Consider the following 18,001-nt stretch of genomic DNA (forward strand, 5'->3'; position numbering starts at 1 on the left):
TCTGAAACCAGTTGCTGACAGACATACGCCTGCTGTACTGGTTACTGCCAGGATCAGAATTCCATCACACTACAGCTTAGCTTCACCAATTACATGCAGGCTTAGTTCTACTGCCATATTGTACGGTACAATTCAATGCATTATATAGTATTTCGAGTCTAAACTGGCACTTCATATGTGTTTCTATATATATTTTTGAACAACATCCATCCGCCATATGCATGTTGTTCCGTCCTTTACCTATGACCATGTGTATTTGGCGTCCGGCAGCGCTACTCTCCACATGTGATGTCCCACCTTCCCCTTCTTTGCCTGTAGCACCCTGTTAGGACGTCCTGTTTGGTAGGCACGTGTTCCGCTATATGTGATTGACTTCACTGCATAGCTAATCATCGATGCGGTGGTTCAACAACCCGACATGTCCACATGTGTACAGTTATGTGCACCGTGTCGTATGCAAACCTATATGGTTTCGACGGGTACATACCACATGCGGGATGTACACATTCTGCAGACACATTCACATGCAGCCATTTACATATCTGTACCTGAGGTGGGTTGGTGACATGTGGGGTACGTATTTGCCCGCGTGGCACTGCCTAACACAAACATCTTACCACATTTCAGGTATGCACATTGTGTGTGGGTGTATAGCTGCACATGGATGCTAGCAGGTTAGGGTGCACAGGTGTACATGGGTGGGACTGACATGTACAATGAGGCTATTGTGTATTACATCTGAATGCATGGGTTCTGCTTCTGGATATTACACTTCAACATACGCCATCCAGTGTATGCGACAGAGACGTTGCTGGGTGTGGGATATGTTGCTATGCACATGTTTGCCTGTGTTTAAGGTATCTTGATTCCTTACTGTTGTTATGTCAACACAGCTACCCGGCTATGTACTCTCACTACTGCTTGTGACCATTATGGTTGGCACCTTTTCCAATGCCCATAGTGGGGCATGTTATGTGGAAACTGAATTTGCAGGACTACACATACCCACGGCAAGTGCAGTTGACAGAACTTCACTTGTTTGCCATACTATAAGCTTATTCTGTAAGCATTTAGGTTCCTTATTCATTTTCTTATGCCATGTATGTGTTTCATATACAAATGTATATGTTTTATACTACTATTACATGTATATTGCGGGAATATTTTTGGCAGGGGATCTGAGGTCATTTTCCATTTTCTGATTGTTGCAGGGACACAACTGTCCAATCAGGGACTGTCCATGGCACATTGGGACAGCTGGTAACCCTGGTGACCATGCCCATGTCGCTACTGGGGTTGCCACCTTTTCCAGTTTCCAAGCTGGGATATTTCCGGGACTCACATCTGACTTTACAGGCGTAGACATACACACGGTCACTATATAGCATAGAACTTCACTTGTTTGCCTAAATAAAAGCTTATTGTTGTGGCAGTTTGCTTGCTTATTCTGTTTCTTGTGACATTTAGGTATTTCAGTTACAGAAATAACCAATTCATGCTACCATTACATTAAATACGGGATATCATTATGTCCTACAATCTTAGCACATTTGCCATTTTAATACGCTTTTTCGGGACACAACTGCCCATAGAGAGACTGCCCCACCCAGAGTGGGACAGGTGGTGACCTTAGTCGCTGCTCCTATGTCGGTGCGGCGCGCTGACATGCTGCTGTACACCTTCTCTGAGTGTAACCACTGACGGTGCATTGCGGGACAAACGCGGTCTTATGCGTATCCTTTGCTCCTTGGACGGGTACACTTAAGCCTTCGTGGCTTGTATTTGCTTCTCCGTTTATTTGGGACGGGTACTATGTTGCATACTCTACGTGTGTTTCATTCTGCACGGGACCTGGCTGCTGCCATTACTATTATGGGCGTACCGTGGCTGTCAGCACATTAGGTTGCTCACCTCATGCCGGCTTAGACACGCCTCCAGACGCATCCTACCTGGGTTCGCTCACGTACACTACGCACGTGTCTGTGGTTGCGGTGCACTCTCATTAATATGCATATGGCGCTACTGTGCCGGCTATTCACTGCACCGCCGGCGCAGACCTCACGCCGGCCTTGTGCCGAGCTTCATGAATCCCGGGGTAGATCTATTTTATCAATGAGATGTTGTCTAAAGGTCTGAACCTCTAACCAGCAAGTTTCTCTTAGATCAAATTCTTGTTTTAAGAAATCTAGATTTTTAACTTTATTATCAGATATCAACTGATACCAGTACTTTAGATCATTATCTGTAGCTAAATGAGTTCCTTCAGAAGTGGATGACAAAAGCATACCCCGAGTATACATTATAGGGAATATAATAAAATTCCATTCCTTATATTTAGGATGCATGAATATAAAGTTACGATAGCTAATAATAATGTTTGATGGGTAACTAACTATATGTTTAGGTGTAATAGGTGAAGTACAAAATTCTTTTAGTAACCATAACATGGAGTTATTTACAATCATATTTTTATGTGTTAAGGAGATTTTCATGAAGTGAATACTAATTAGCTCCCAGTAATCTTTCCATTTTGCAACATATGACTGATCTATTAATAAAGTAATAACTTTTACAATAGAAGAGATAGTATATAAATTAAAGTCTGGAAAAGAAATACCCCCTTGAGACCAGCTATTAGTATGTTTCTTTAATGCAATCCTAGGTCTATTAGGTGCCCATAGGAAGTTTAACATTAGTGTATTCAATTTCTTGATAATTATTTTTGTAGGTGGGAGTATTATTGATTGTATTAAGTATAATATCTTATCATTTTAATAATTGTAAGTCTCTCTTCCATAGTAAAAAACATTATTCCAGGTATTGAAAAGATTTTGTATATTGAGAAGACAGGTATTATAATTATTATGTATAATAGATTTAATATATTTAGTTAATATTATACCAAGATAAGTTATCTGACCTGAATTGGGTACATATTTAGTAAAATCACTAATGAGAACATTTTTTCATGTATATATAGGTAGTATTTTAGTTTTTTCTTCATTGAATATTAAAACAGAAATACTTTTAAAATTCATCATTTTATCAAATAGAGACTGCATAGAAGAATTAGATCCTGCTGATGTAATTAGAACATCATCTGCAAAGAGTTGAATTTTAGATGTTGTATTTTCATCTATTTCAAATCCCTCTATGTCAGTACTGTTTCTAATCAAATTAGCCCAAGGCTCAATAGTGGAGAGAGTGGACACCCTTGTTTTGTACCTTTAAAAATGGGTATTTTTTGTGAGACATATGTTCCTATCTTAATATAAGCCAATGTTCCTTTGTATAGATGCTCAATTACATTTACAAATGCATCTGAGAAGTTTGTGCACTTCAGTAAGGTAAACAGGTAGTCCCAACTTACTGAATCAAATGCTGAACTTATATCAAGACTAATAAGTGTTAAATCTTTCTTTTTCCTATTTGCAAAATCAATTAATGTTAGAGTTCTCCTTATATTATCAAAAGTATTTCTATTTACAATGAAGCCTGTCTGATCTATATCTATAATGCCAGGGATGATTGTCTTCAATCTATCAGCAAAAATACTCATAAACATTTTATAATCAACATTAAGTAATGAGATGGGTCGATATGAAATGCATCTAGTTGGATCTTTATTAGGTTTTAAAATTGGCAAAATAAATGTATATTGCCAAGATGGGGGGGTTATTAGCTCATTTTGGGCCAAAATAAAAACCTTATGTATTAATGAGTATGTACTTTTAGAAAGGATTTTATATATCTCTGGTATTATACCATCATTACCTGGTGCTTTGTTTGATTTAAGCTTGTTTATTTGTGTAACAACCTCTGTATATGAAATACTTTTATCCAATAGTTTAATCTGTTGTTTATTAAGTTTTTTATTCATGTTTGTGGTTATAAATTCCTTTATTTTATCTTTAGGTTCCATGCTAATGTTATTATGATTAATTTTGTGAAAGTGATTTCTAAATTCATCTAGTATTTCTGGTAGACTAGAAACATTCTTCTTTTTCCTTAGATAAAAGATTTCTTTGATATGATTTTGCTTATTCAACCTTTTTGTTTTATTTTTAAGTCTATGTAAGTATTTGGGGCTTATTGAGTAAGACAAAAACTTGTATTTCTCTAAAGTTATTTTAACTTTATGAGTTAAAATTTCTTTGTATTTCTCATTTAGTTTGTTTATTTCTTCAATGACTTTCTTATCCATAATATTTTCTTTATTATTATGTTTATAAGAGTCTAGTTCACTTTGAATATCTAACAATTCCTTATCCCAAGATTTCCTTTTATTATTATACCATCTGATACTTTGTCCATATAGATATGATTTTAAAGCATCCCAAACATAAACAATGGAGACTTCAGGAATATTATTTATGTCTAGAAAATGTTGTACTTCTGAAAGTATATATTCTTTATAGTCTTTTAGTTGAGTTAAGTATGCTGGTATCCTTTTGATCTGAACATTGTGAGTATTTTTATCATGAACTCAAAAACAATTGAATTATGATCAGATATAGGACATGAAATGATTTTAGAGTTAATTAATTCTGTTACCATCTGGTTAGAAATAAAGACTCTATCTATTTTTGAATAAGTTTTGTATCTGTTAGAAAAAAAGGTGTATGGTAATGATTTTGAGTCTATCTGATTATTAATATCATTTAAATGATAAGAATTAGCAAAATCCTTTAAATGTTTTGCATTAGATGCAATTTTCCTTTTTCCAATAGTGGTAGTGTCATTTTCATGTAGTATACAATTAAAGTCACCAGCTAAAATAATATCTCCAATAGAGAATGATATGATCTTATCAAGATGGTATTTCACTGTATTAATACCAATACCAGGTATCCAATATACATTGATTAATGTATAAGTCTTCCCATTAATTTGTATTGTAACCATACAAAACATTCCTTTATCATCTTGATAAGACTTAATAGTTTTAGGAATGGGCATACTTTTATTCCATAAAATAGCCACTCCTCTTTTTTTCTGTGTGTGCTCTGAACTAACCAATACTGTATATTTGTTTGTGGCTAGTTTATCAATATCTTTTTTCAAGAGATGTGTTTCTTGAAGGAAGACTAAGTTGGCCTTATGTAAATTAATGTATCTTATTAGGCTTGCCCTTTTACACGGATTATTCAGTCCATTAATGTTTAAAGAAATTCCTTTTATAGAAGTCATTTGGCATTTTTAAAACATAAAAAACTTATGATCAAAATAACAATTAACAAAATAAGTAATGTTATACCTCCTCCTTTAGGTGTACCTTTAGATATAGCTGTATTTATTGAATCTCTTATGGGATTTTGTATAAGATTCAATTTTGTTTGTAGTGACAATGAGCTTACAAAATGTATTGTGGATGTCAGAACTATATACATACAACAGTGAACAAGAGAAAATAATGTAAGGATTAAACCTTGCACCCAGCCTGGAGTTAAAAACTCCAACTTAGAGTAGTACATACTACTCAAGTTAACCCCCTACCCTAAGCAGCAGTACCTCAGCTGCCACCTTATCAATTTAATACTTGTTATATTTAACTTAAATTAACAACTTTCAATTAGATTATCTGGTAAGACAAAACTACACATTTGATAAAACTGCATCATATAAACAACTAAGAGAAACTTTTTAAAAACTATTCATACTACTATATACATCTATTTAATATAATACATTTATATTCAAATAGCATTCAAATAAACTTGATATTAGGAACCAAGAAGAGAGAGAGAAATAAAAGACGTGAGAGAGGGAGAGAGAGTGAAAGAAAGAAAAAAAAGGGAGGGCATATCTACATATTAATTTATTCAAAGTTTGTAAAAATAAGTTCTAATGTTCATTTAAATCAATAGCTATGGCTAATATGGTTCAGACATTACATATATTAAGATGTACCTATTTTCTGTCATGTAAATGCAGTTAACAGCTTCCAAAAGACTTTAAATTACTTGTATCAGAGCTTTTTTCTCATAATTATTATTGTATTTATAGAAATTGTTATAAATCATACTGCATAGTTATGTAAATTCTCAGAAACACTTGCATTATTGTGAAGAAAGCCATCTGTATTTTGTAAATCTAAACTGCTGCTTTAAAATATGTCACATGACAACTTCTTCCAGAATAGAGTCATAAAGTTATTTATGCTTGTCAATCAGATAAATCAAATGAATTATAGCAATGTATATGTCTAAATCATAAGTTTTTTTACATACATTAATATGCTGCAGTCAAGTAAACTTTCAAAAACACTTGTATAAATGTTTCACTTTCTATGCCTTCTAAAATATCACATTTGCTTACTATGAGAAACTGCATCATTTAAAATCATTATAACTTACATATTTTATAAATTATAACATAAATAATTAAGTAATTATATAAAATAACTCACATTTAAATGTTAAAGAGTTCATTTTCCATCGCAGAGTCGCATTTGCAGCAGTTCTACTTCCTGGTAGAGTGTTCTTCATGAATCTGCGATGTGTCAGTGTGAATTCTGGGGTCAAAGTTCAAATTGACTGCTTTCAGCTTCTCTGCGTGAATTCTGAGTGTTGAAGCTTTTAAAACAACTCGAGGACACTGTTCACGAGGTAACCCACATCCCAAATTGTCTCCCTTAACATTTTGGTGGGAATTTTGTTAAAAACAAATGACTGGCATTCATTTATCAGTATAAATGAAGCTAAACATAGCAGAACCTTCGCGAAGTATTTTACAAGTTATTACAGCCTCTATGAAAGTGAAACTAAGCCCAAAGTTATTAATATGTAATAGAACTAATTATTTTTGCCCCAATTCAATTTTTATACAAATCTTATTATTTACTGTACCTGTATGATCAAAAGCATGTCAATATGGAAGAGAATAAAGAGAAAGAACAGAGAAAAGAAAAAAGAGAGTAGAAAATAAAAGAGTAAAAGTAAATATAAAAAAAATGTAAAAGGAAGCTATAAAAAGTATTTACAGTGGAATATTACTTGCTGTTTATATTAATAAAGATGGAAATGAAACATACTATTTACTATTATTTAGTTCTAATTATTATTAATTAAAGCGTGACAAATTATTTGTAAACAAGCATAAGCAATATAATCAAGGAAGTATAATTAGCAATAGCATTTAAACAACATATAAACTTTTTTACAAGGAATAAATAAGTTATTATTCCATTTATCATATTTTCATTACACTTCTCTCCCTGCCCTCCCCCACCCCTTACCCACTGCATAATCTAAATAGAATGTCATTGTTTAAAACAAAGAAAAATAAGAAAAGAAAAAAAATAAGAAAAAAAAATGTATCAAGTTACTAACCTTAATTTTCTTTGTCAGAAAGAGAAACATATTGAATGATAGCTTGTTATTAGTTCCTCAGATATTTTGACTGATTATGAAACAAAGTTCTTTGTACACAGAAAATAACTTTGATTAAATATTTTTCAGAATATTTGTGGCTTTCTGAAAATGCAGTAACTATATTTAAAAATATTAATAATGAAGAAAAATAAAGAGAGAAAAAAAAAGAAAAAACATAGAACAAGTCATTTGTTTTTTAGTCTCTTCTTCTTCTCTGAAGTCTTCCACAAAGTTTCAGTTGCCAACCTCTTTAATGAAGGACTAGCCCATTCCATTTCCTCTATTTTATCCAAAATCTTATTTTTTTTTTGATAAACAGCAATGCAGAGTCTAAGTCATCAAATATTTTAGGACCATCAGAAAGGAAGATTTTTAGCTTGGCAGGAAACAGAAGGTAGGTTTTAAACTGTGCTTTTTTAAGCTCCCTTATTAATGGCAGAAAAACTTTTCTTTTAGTTATTACCAAGGAAGAATAGTCATTGTCAAAATGCACAGTTGTCTCATTAATTTTAACAGGAGCTTTAGCCCAAGCAGATTTAAGAACCATCTCTTTATCAAAAGATTATAGAAATCTAACTATAACTGATCTAGGATACTTTTTGTTAGAGTTAGTATTAGCTATAGATCTATGGGCTCTTTCGATACCAAAATAGAATGCTTCTGGTAAGTCTAAAGTTTTAGGGAGCCATGTTGTTAAAAAAAAAGTAATATTGTTACCTTCAATATTTTCTGGCAGTCCAAAAATCCTAATGTTATTGCGCCTAGATCTATTTTCCAGGTCATCAAGCTTTGTTTGTAGATGTGTATTTTGTTTCAGCAAAAACTCAATGTTGATTTCCTCTTCTTGGATTCTATTTTCCATGTCATTCACAGACTCTTCTATGTCTGTAATCTGGATCTTCTGTTGTTGCAAGTCTATATGTAACAAGTCTATTTGTTTTGTAGTTTTTTCTATGAAGGTATCAATTTTAGTATCCAGTTTATCCATCTTAGCAGTAAGTTGCTGGATTGTAGATATCAGAGACTGAAGTTCTTTCTTGATGCTGGAGTCTTGAGAATTTGTCTTACTGGAACTCATTTCAAACAGAGAAACTGACAGGAAAATTTCCAAGGTGATTTCTGACAGGAATATTATTAAAATGTCCTTTCTTTTTAGATATAGTTCAAGAAATAGATAAAACAAACATATTTAGAAAGAAAATTACTTCATAAATTAATTTTTTAAGTAATTATTTCCTGTCAGTGCAGTGAAATTGGTGGAGCTGAAGAAATCTGCTGCTATCCTGTGTTCATCCTTGGCCACGCACCTTCATTGGCTCTTCTTGACAGAGGCTCAGTTAATTAATCAATGGGGTGGCGAAAGCTGACACACTCTGGCTAGGCTTATAAATGTCCTCGGACAGATAGCCTAGTACCTAACTATGAACCTATAAAAAATGTTATTGTTTGCTGACCTATATATATTTCATTATGTTTGTACTGTTTTTTTATTGTTTAAATAAAATCGGTGTATTCACCTTTAAGTTCTTATAACTATTAAATTTGTGCACATTTGTTTATCTGAGAAGAGGGTGACCATTATTCACAATTTATGGCATGCAGCTATAAGACTGCTTCATCCAGCTATCTCTAAAAAAAAGATATTAACTGATGAATTTCATATCTGACATATTTTAAGAGCAGTCAGGTAACTGGAAGTCTGTGACTTGCTTCAGAGTTTTTGGCAGGAATACTAGGCCAGGAAGAAATTTGTAGCCTTTCCAGGTGTGTGTGTGTGTGTGTGTGTGTGTGTGTGTGTGTGTGTGTGTGTGTGTGTGTGTGTGTGTGTGCGTGTGCGTGTGTGTTCACAAGCACACATGTGTATGAAAATAATACTCAAATTTTTCAACTGCCCAAATTTTTCACAGAATGCCAAGATTTTTCTCCCATATTCTTGATCTTTTCCTCATAAAATTTGTGATTTTCTGGCAAATCACTGTATTTTGAAGACACTACATAATGGTAGACATTTGAGTTTCAGGCTTCATATCCTTCAGAAAATGCATGCTACCACAAATTCTATTACTCCAGCAACTTTCTAAGTTTATAACAGCAGCATTTAAAATCTGTTCTTATTTTGGGCCTTTGTTCCCCCATAAATTTTAGTCTTTGTCCAGATTTTTTGTGCTAAGAGGTTATACTTGTTGTGAAAGGCAGTTAACTGTGGATAAAAGGGACTGGAAGATGGTGGTTTCACAAGGAGAGACAGGGAGAGAAGGTAAGATTCAGTAAGTGAAGAGTCTGCAGTTTAATTTGAGTATGACCGTTAGAAGCCCATACCCAGGACAGCAGTGTATGTTTTCCTTTTATGCTGTTGGAACAAGGTTGTAACTTGTAGATTAATCATTGAGACAGACTTTTGTACACTTTCTTATTATTAGATCACAGATTGGAGACTGTGATTACAACTTGCTTTTACACTTGGTGGGCAGACCCACCTCCACACCCACAAATGCAACATATGTAATATATGGGTCCCCTTCAGATGATCAAACTTTTAAAAGTTTGATTTTCATATGGCCTAGACCATATGATCGAACTTTTAAAAGCTCTACCGTTCTGAATGGAGATCTCCATACAGTGCAGAATGGGAAGATTTCCCATTACCACAATGTAGTGCGCTCTCGGAGTTGGTATATTTAAGTAGTGGGGGGTGGGAGTGCAGTGGGGCTTGCCCCCTGATAAACATAGTTTTTTTTGTTTTGTGTGTTATAGTATTTAGTTTACTTGGTCGATGTTTCAAATGTTCGAGCATATGGTCTCGGTCATATGAAAGTCGAACATTTGAGCTGTCGATCATGTAAAGTAGACCTGTAATATATACATTCTTATAGTTGCACTACATTTTGCTAAATGCTGCTCTGGTCAACAAAATCTAGCAAAAGTACATTTGTGTCATACTTAACATAACTGTAGACATTCATGTAGAACAATGTTGCAGTACTTCCACCATGCAGAAGTCCATGAGCAGCCCAATTTCCAGAGTCTTTGCATCATACCTAGCTAGGTCTAGAAGGTCCAGGCTTTAAGAGTCTGCCAAGGTATTGTTCTGCCCTGGAATATAGAATGCTATAAGTGTTGGTTTTAATTCTTGTGCTAACAGACAAATCTTCATTCCAAGACTGCACAAAGGGCAAGATAGGGTACCCCTTGTTTGTTTATGTACCACATCACTAAGGTGTTGTCTGTCCTGATCTGTAAAGTTCCTGGGATCAGACTGTATTGGAAGACTTTTATGGCCAAGTAAACAGCTACCATCTATTTTTGGTTTATATGCAATTTCTTCTGATCTGGTTTCCAGATGCCCTGCACCTTCATGGACCCTAGATGAGCTTCCTCGGCTATGTCAGAACTATCTGTGGTGATCGTCTTGCCTTCCTCTAACAGAGAAAAACTTGCACCTGGATTCTATTCTGGTGTTTTTCCACCGTAGTAGCTCCCTTTTTTTAAAAAATGGAAGACGAGGCACTAGAGCTTTCAAGGACTGAGGATGCTGTTTCTAAGAATTATTTTGGAACTGTTGAAGCTTTCTCATGGGTAGCTTTGCAGGGAGGATCATGAGTAAGCAGGATGGCAAGTAACTCAAAATCCTCAGAAATTTCATTACTGAGATTTGTTGTCTTGTATGCAAGCTGGCCAGGTAGGTAAGATATCTTATCCTGGAGAAGAAGGCTTTTTTGTTGCACAGAATATATGAGGGCTCCAAAAAAGACCATCCTTGTTTTTCGAAGAGTTTGGGACTTGCAGATGTTTAGGGAGAGACCTACCTTTTGTAAGTAGTTTATGGTGGCATGCAAAGCATTTAGAGTCTTTAGTGTGGATTTCCCTAATGAGATTGAAAAATTTATTTTAATTCACATGCTCTGCTCCTATGCTGTGCTGGATCCAAAGTCTTCTTAAGACACAAAGTCTTGCTGGCTGTTTACTGCTGAATCAGACACACAGAGCTTTGCGTGACTCCATCTGTAGTCTGTTTAAAGCACCAAGCCTTTCAAATTGCACACTGATAAAGAAATATATTTTGCAGCTATAAACACAGTTACAGATAACTTATTTTATAACAAATGACACATACTATTTCTGTCAGATTGTAGCATATATTTACAAAGTTTTCCTTCATTACAGATATGAATGATGACAAATACAAAATACCTCTCTCTGTCCTTCTCTCACATAACTGAATTACTACAATTGTTATATAGAGTGCTAGTCACGCACATAGATTATTTCCTCTTGGTATGTTTTTCTGGCCTTCTGTGGGAAGTCACATAATGTCTGTTTTTAGACTTTTCTATTGTCCTTTTGTGATTTACTTGTAAGCACTTTTGCTGATGTGAGGATGCCATTAACAGAAATCTAAAAGAATACATCTGTACAAGCTGTTCCTACTGGAAAAACATCACGTATTGCTGAATTTATAAAAAAGGATGTCTGTTAATAGATATTTGTTCTGCAAACATGAGAAAATCATGTCCAATATTGCTTTGTTAGGCTTTTCTGATGCTGTGAAGAAAAGCCTTTCTGTTATACATACAGTATGAATGCACATTTTACATTGCTAAACTCTATACATTTATTCAAGCAAACTTTTTACTCTATGCTTTCCCTTTCAGCATATTTATATTCATAATATATAACAATTCCCTCTTTTTTTAAACATACTCAAAACTGTCTTTTTTTGATCACATTATATAGAAAACACATTAAGAAACAAAACCTTTAGTCTTCTTTTGATACAAGTCAAAAATGCAATTTTACATAGTTAATACAATTATATTAAGTATTACTACCAAAACTGAATGTATTTAACAACTTTTTCTTTTGCAGACCATGCTGTGAAAATATTTAATCAATAATGAGCCGTGTCTGCTTTAGTTTTATTTTCTAACTTGATTAATTTATTCTTTTGCAATCACAGAATTTAATTTATGACTTAATACTCTTTCCAACTGTTGAATTAACTATAAGAGACAAGAACCATGTGCTACTGCAAGCATTTGTACACTGCTGAAAATATACAGTTTCAATGTCATTTTAACCATAACTTTGTGGTCATGTCTCTGAACTGCTCATTAACATCTTGGAAAAGTATTGAACTGGACTTTGATAATAAATATTTGAATGCAATTATTTCAGTATATTTAATACTTGAGGATTTAAAAAAAACATGATTTGTACAGTAAAGAATGCTATGTACATATTAGTCCATTAGCTGTATGACTACAATATTTTAGTATAATTTTTTCTCTAACTGGGGTAAAACCAGTGATATTACAACTTGACAAATTACTTTTGAACTTATTACAATGTATCCTGTACAGTATGTATTTGCACAGACTGTTTGCTATTCATGCATTTCAATCTAGTAGGTACCCTGGATCCATTTTTTTCTCTACACATATTCATTATTAGACATCAGTTTCATTTGTACTGAATTCTTCTGCATTTGTACATACAAAGACTATCATTTGTGCTGAATTCTTCTGTATTTGTACATACAAAGACTGTAAAGTACATTTAGTCTAATCTTACAAATTTAATAACATTAATATTAAGCAAAATCTTGGAAAATGTTTGTCTCTTTAGAAATATCTAGCAGAATTGGCACCAAAGGCATATGTCCTGTTATTTTAAATATACTCAGCAATTAAAAACATTCATGCTTTTTTTATACAAACATTATTTTGCCAAAAACATATTAAAATAGTGAATTGTTTTTAAACCATCTCTTGTATAGCTTTACAGTTTAACAGATTGTAAAAGCAATTTAATACCAAACAATACAGTAATAACTAGCATAAAATATCTTGGACTTTCAGATTTAATCTGTTTACCAGTGTTTCTTATACACTGACACCTGTTTTTCCTTCCCCCCTAAAAGAGTACTGTCAAGAAAGAATGAAATATTATTTCTTCCTGTAGCTTTATTTTAGACCCTTGTGCAGTACTGCTTATATAGTCAGTGTAAAACTGAGAGAGTGCCCCTCCCCCTGTAGTATACTGCAGTATTGTTTATTTGCTTTAGAATGTACACCAGCCCAATACTTTGGCCACACATCTGTTCCACTAGGCTACCAAACTATAGACCCCTGTCTGATCTGATCATTTTTATAAGGCTTTTACTGTTTATTAGCACTAGTAGGTATTTACACACTCCTGCACAATTGATTTGAACTGTATGTATACTATAGCCCATTTGCTGGCTGTACTTGATGCAACTGAGGTTTTTTTTTCTTTTAACATTTACTTGCAAACAGGTTATAAGTGACATCTATGCACAATTGTGAAATTTTATTACGATTACCAAATAGTGTTGCATGTAAACATTTTAACAATTATGTTTTAATAACAATAATGCTTTAGAAAAACTTCAGCTACTTGTCTGGCAGTCAGTCTTGTTTATCTTATCTTTCCAACATTTCCTGTAACTACTTATTCAGCATGGGAAGGTCTGAGCTCACATTTTATACACTATAAACTATAGTTAATTCTTTTAGCATTTTTCCTTTAATTTGATTGTGATTTGCATAACTATGCATTTATACTACATAATAGACATTATTTTACAATTAGCTTACATAGATTTCAGTATTTTTTATTTATTTAACTGCCCTGCAATTAATTTTACAAAGACTGTTTGACTAATACCATTTGTGATTTTATTTCCTTTTAAAATTCAGAACTGTTTGGTGTGGTGTTACTATACAATTATATAATAATTGTAAAAAACAAATAAATATTAGCTTAACTAACACGTTTATATTTACATTATTTATATTTGCTGTTGTCTGCCTGTTATTCTTGTGTATTTTAACAGATGTATTTTAGATGAAAAGAAAATACATGCATGTCTGTCTTGTATCTTTATATCTTTACTGTTAACTAGTTTCATTTTATGCACTAGAACTATTTCATGCAACTATTTTTATTTAATTTTTATACACTAAAACTGTTGTGTACCTTTTGACTATGCTATTAGAATAGCAGTTACATGGTCTATTTTACTGTACTACTGATAAATGTCTTGCTTTAACAGAATGGAAGTTTTGAACATTTGAGAATGATTTGTCCAGACATCAGATCCTACCATCCTACCATGTATGCTTAACCATTTTCAAAACACAAACATATTATAAAATATATTTCTTTTGCACAAATTAGCTGTGTATGCAGGAAGTTCCCAGTCTGTCAGTTCAGCTAATGTATTTCCTTTATCCTGCAACTGCTGTTGAAGAATTTTCTGTAATGTTGCATGATCTTTCTGACATTCTTTAGTAAGCTGTTCTGCTGAATTTGAAACTCCTATGCACTTTTGAAAAGATGTATGTATAACTTGTCTAAGCTTCCTGAACTCATTGTGTCTGTCTTTTAGAAGTTTATTACATTCTTTTGTAACAAAATCTACTAGAGGTTCTATCAGTAACTGATTTGACTGTTGTTGCAACTCTGAAATAAACCTTTTACATCTGGTGACAGAACATAACTGTCTAACATCTGAATATAATGTCAACATATTAGTGGCATGCACTGTATTTTTATGATATTGTACACACAATAAACATTTTTTTATACTACACATGATTTTGTTTCAGATACCATTCAAATATTGTAATCCATTTGCATAATGCCTTACTATCAACTTGCAATCCATTTGCATAATGCCTTACTATTAACTTGCTCTAATAAGGTTTTACATTTGCTAATATGCTGTATATACATTTATTCTGTTATTATTATTACCTCTATGGCATTCATACTGTATGTAACACAGAATAATTTTCTTACCAGTCAACAGAGAGGCAGATGGCCAAGCTGCTTTACTGTAGATGGTTGAAAAGTCTCTGTAGTCACTTGTGAAGCTGGTACAGCAAAACTGGCAGTTTCAGTCTTGCAACTTTGTCTTGTACCTTTCTTGGAGAATTTATGGAGCTGCTCACCTTTCTGCAATGCAGTCTCACTGGATTTAGACATCTAATGAACTGTATTATTGTTACAAACTGTAGAAAACTGTAGAAATCTGAAGTACATCACGTAAACGTTAGTTACTGTGCTTTTACAGGAGTGACCTTATACAAGGCATTACCCACTCTCTCCCCGTGTTTTTGGATACAGACTAGGAATGTTGTCAAAGGGTCACCATTGAAAAATTTATTTTAATTCACGTGCTCTGCTCCTATGTTGTGCTGGATCCAAAGTCTTCTTAAGACGCAAAGTCTTGCTGACTGTTTACTGCTGAATCAGAGACACAGAGCTTTGCATGACTCCATCTGTAGTCTGTTTAAAGCACCAAGCCTTTCAAATTGCACACTGATAAAGAAATATATTTTGCAGCTATAAACACAGCTGCAGATAACTTATTTTATAACAAACGACACATACTATTTCTGTCAGATTGTAGCATATATTTACAAAGTTTTCCTACATTACAGATATGAATGATGACAAATACAAAATACCTCTCTCTGTCCTTCTCTTACATAACTGAATTACTTCTTCTTTCGGCTTTTTCCCAGTTAGGGGTTGCCACAGCAGATCATCTGTCCGCTCATGATTGGCAGTGGAGTTTTACAGTGACGAGTTGCCAGCCCGGCGCCGAACCTTCCGCAGAAGGCACACGCATGCACACACTCACACCTAGGGCCAATTTAGAGTGTCCAATTCACCTACTGCATGTCTTTGGGATGTGGAAGGAAACCGGAGCACCCGGAGGAAACCCACGCGACCACAGGGAGGAACATGCAGACTCCACACAGAAGGCACCCTAGCCGAGAATCGAACCAGAGAACCTCTAGCTGTGAGGCGGCAATGCTAACCACTGCACCACAGTGGCCGCCCACATAACTGAATTACTACAATTGTTATACAGAGTGCTAGTCATGCACATAGATTATTTCCTCTTGGTATGTTTTTCTGGCCTTCTGTGGGAAGTCACATAATGTCTGTTTTTAGACTTTTCTATTTTCCTTATGTGATTTACTTGTAAGCACTTTTGCTGATGTGAGGATGCCATTAACAGAAATCTAAAAGGAAACATCTGTACAAGCTGTTCCTACTGGAAAAACATCACATATTGCTGAATTTATAAAAAAGGATGTCTGTTAATAGACACTTGTTCTGCAAACATGAGAAAATCATGTCCAATATTGCTTTGTTAGGCTTTTCTGATGCTGTGAAGATAAGCCTATTATACATACAGTATGAATGCACATTTTACATTGCTAAACTATATACATATATTCAAGCAAACTTTTTACTCTATGCTTTATCTTTCAGCATATTTATATCATAATATCTAACAATTCCCTCTAACAAGATAGTCATCCAGGTAAGGGTAAATATGAACCCCTAGGGTTCTACAATGGGCTATAATTGGAGCTAAGCATTTGGTGAAGACTCTGAGAGTAGTAGACAAACCAAATGGTAAAACAGAGAATTGGTAGTGCAGGCATGCTGCCACACAACACAGCTATTTCCTATGGCTGTCTGTGATGGGGACATGGAGGTGAGTGTCTTTTAGATCCAGAATGACCATGTAGGCAACCTGCAAAATTATGAGAAGTAATTTTTGTAAAGTTCGCATTTTGAATTTTGAAACATGAAGGAGCTTGTTTAGTCTTGACAGATCTTGGTGCTGCCTTTTCTCGGGATTAGAAAAATATTGAATAAAAGCCTTTTACCTACTTACCTGGAGGAGCAGGCTGAATGGATCCCCTGTTGAGGTAGATTAGAGGTAATAGACTTTCATGCTCTTTGGGGCTTTTGGCATGCTTAGGAAGGGGAATTTCTCTGAGCTGAATACAGTAACCCCTTTCAATGATGCAAAGGACCCACTGGTCTGTGGTGATGAACTTCCTTTGGTGTAGAATGAGTCTTCCTGACAGAGGAGTGGAGGGAGGGTGGGTAGGGGTTGAGGGGTCAAAGGCTGAACATAGTCACAGATGGTCTCTTTTGGGTGGGGTCTTTGGGACTACCTAGTCTCTGGGTTTACTCAGGCTGCCACTTCCTAGATTGGTTCTCTTAGCATGGCAAAGCCTTCTCTTGTCCTTTCTAAGAAGAAGGCCATGGTTTGGAGAGGTAGTTTCTATTATACCTTGGTGCAGGTGAACGGTAAAATTCCTTCACTGTTTTTATTTGTTTTCCTTTTTGTTCAGCTTCTCAAAAACCTTTTCAGCTGGAGGTCCAAAAAAGACTTCTGCCTGTTTGAGCATCCAGAAGTTCAGCCTTGACCTGTTATAATAGAGGTTGAGTCCTGAGCCAGGCATGTCTGTAAATTCTAGACCCTGTGGCATCTGCTCTTCATTATACCTCTAATGCATCATACCCACATTTTCTCCTTCAAAATTGTCCCCTTATGTCAAATAACAAACAACTGCTTACCATCTAAAAACTACAAAGAGCTGCTGGGGTCAGTCTCTATTCCAACAGTGTTGCTAGAACTTGGAATAAAATTCCTATATCAGTCAAGTTTATCACAAACCATTACTTAAAGACTTCCTCTTTGCCTCCTGTCTTTGTCTGTGCTACTCATCTGGGACATAGCTCTCTTAACACCTCTGCTACTCATCTGGGACATAGCTCTCTTAACACCC

Source organism: Protopterus annectens, chromosome 5.part1 (genome assembly GCF_019279795.1).
Source record: "Protopterus annectens isolate FY-2018-M chromosome 5.part1, PAN1.0, whole genome shotgun sequence".
Classification (NCBI taxonomy): Eukaryota; Metazoa; Chordata; order Ceratodontiformes; family Protopteridae; genus Protopterus; species Protopterus annectens.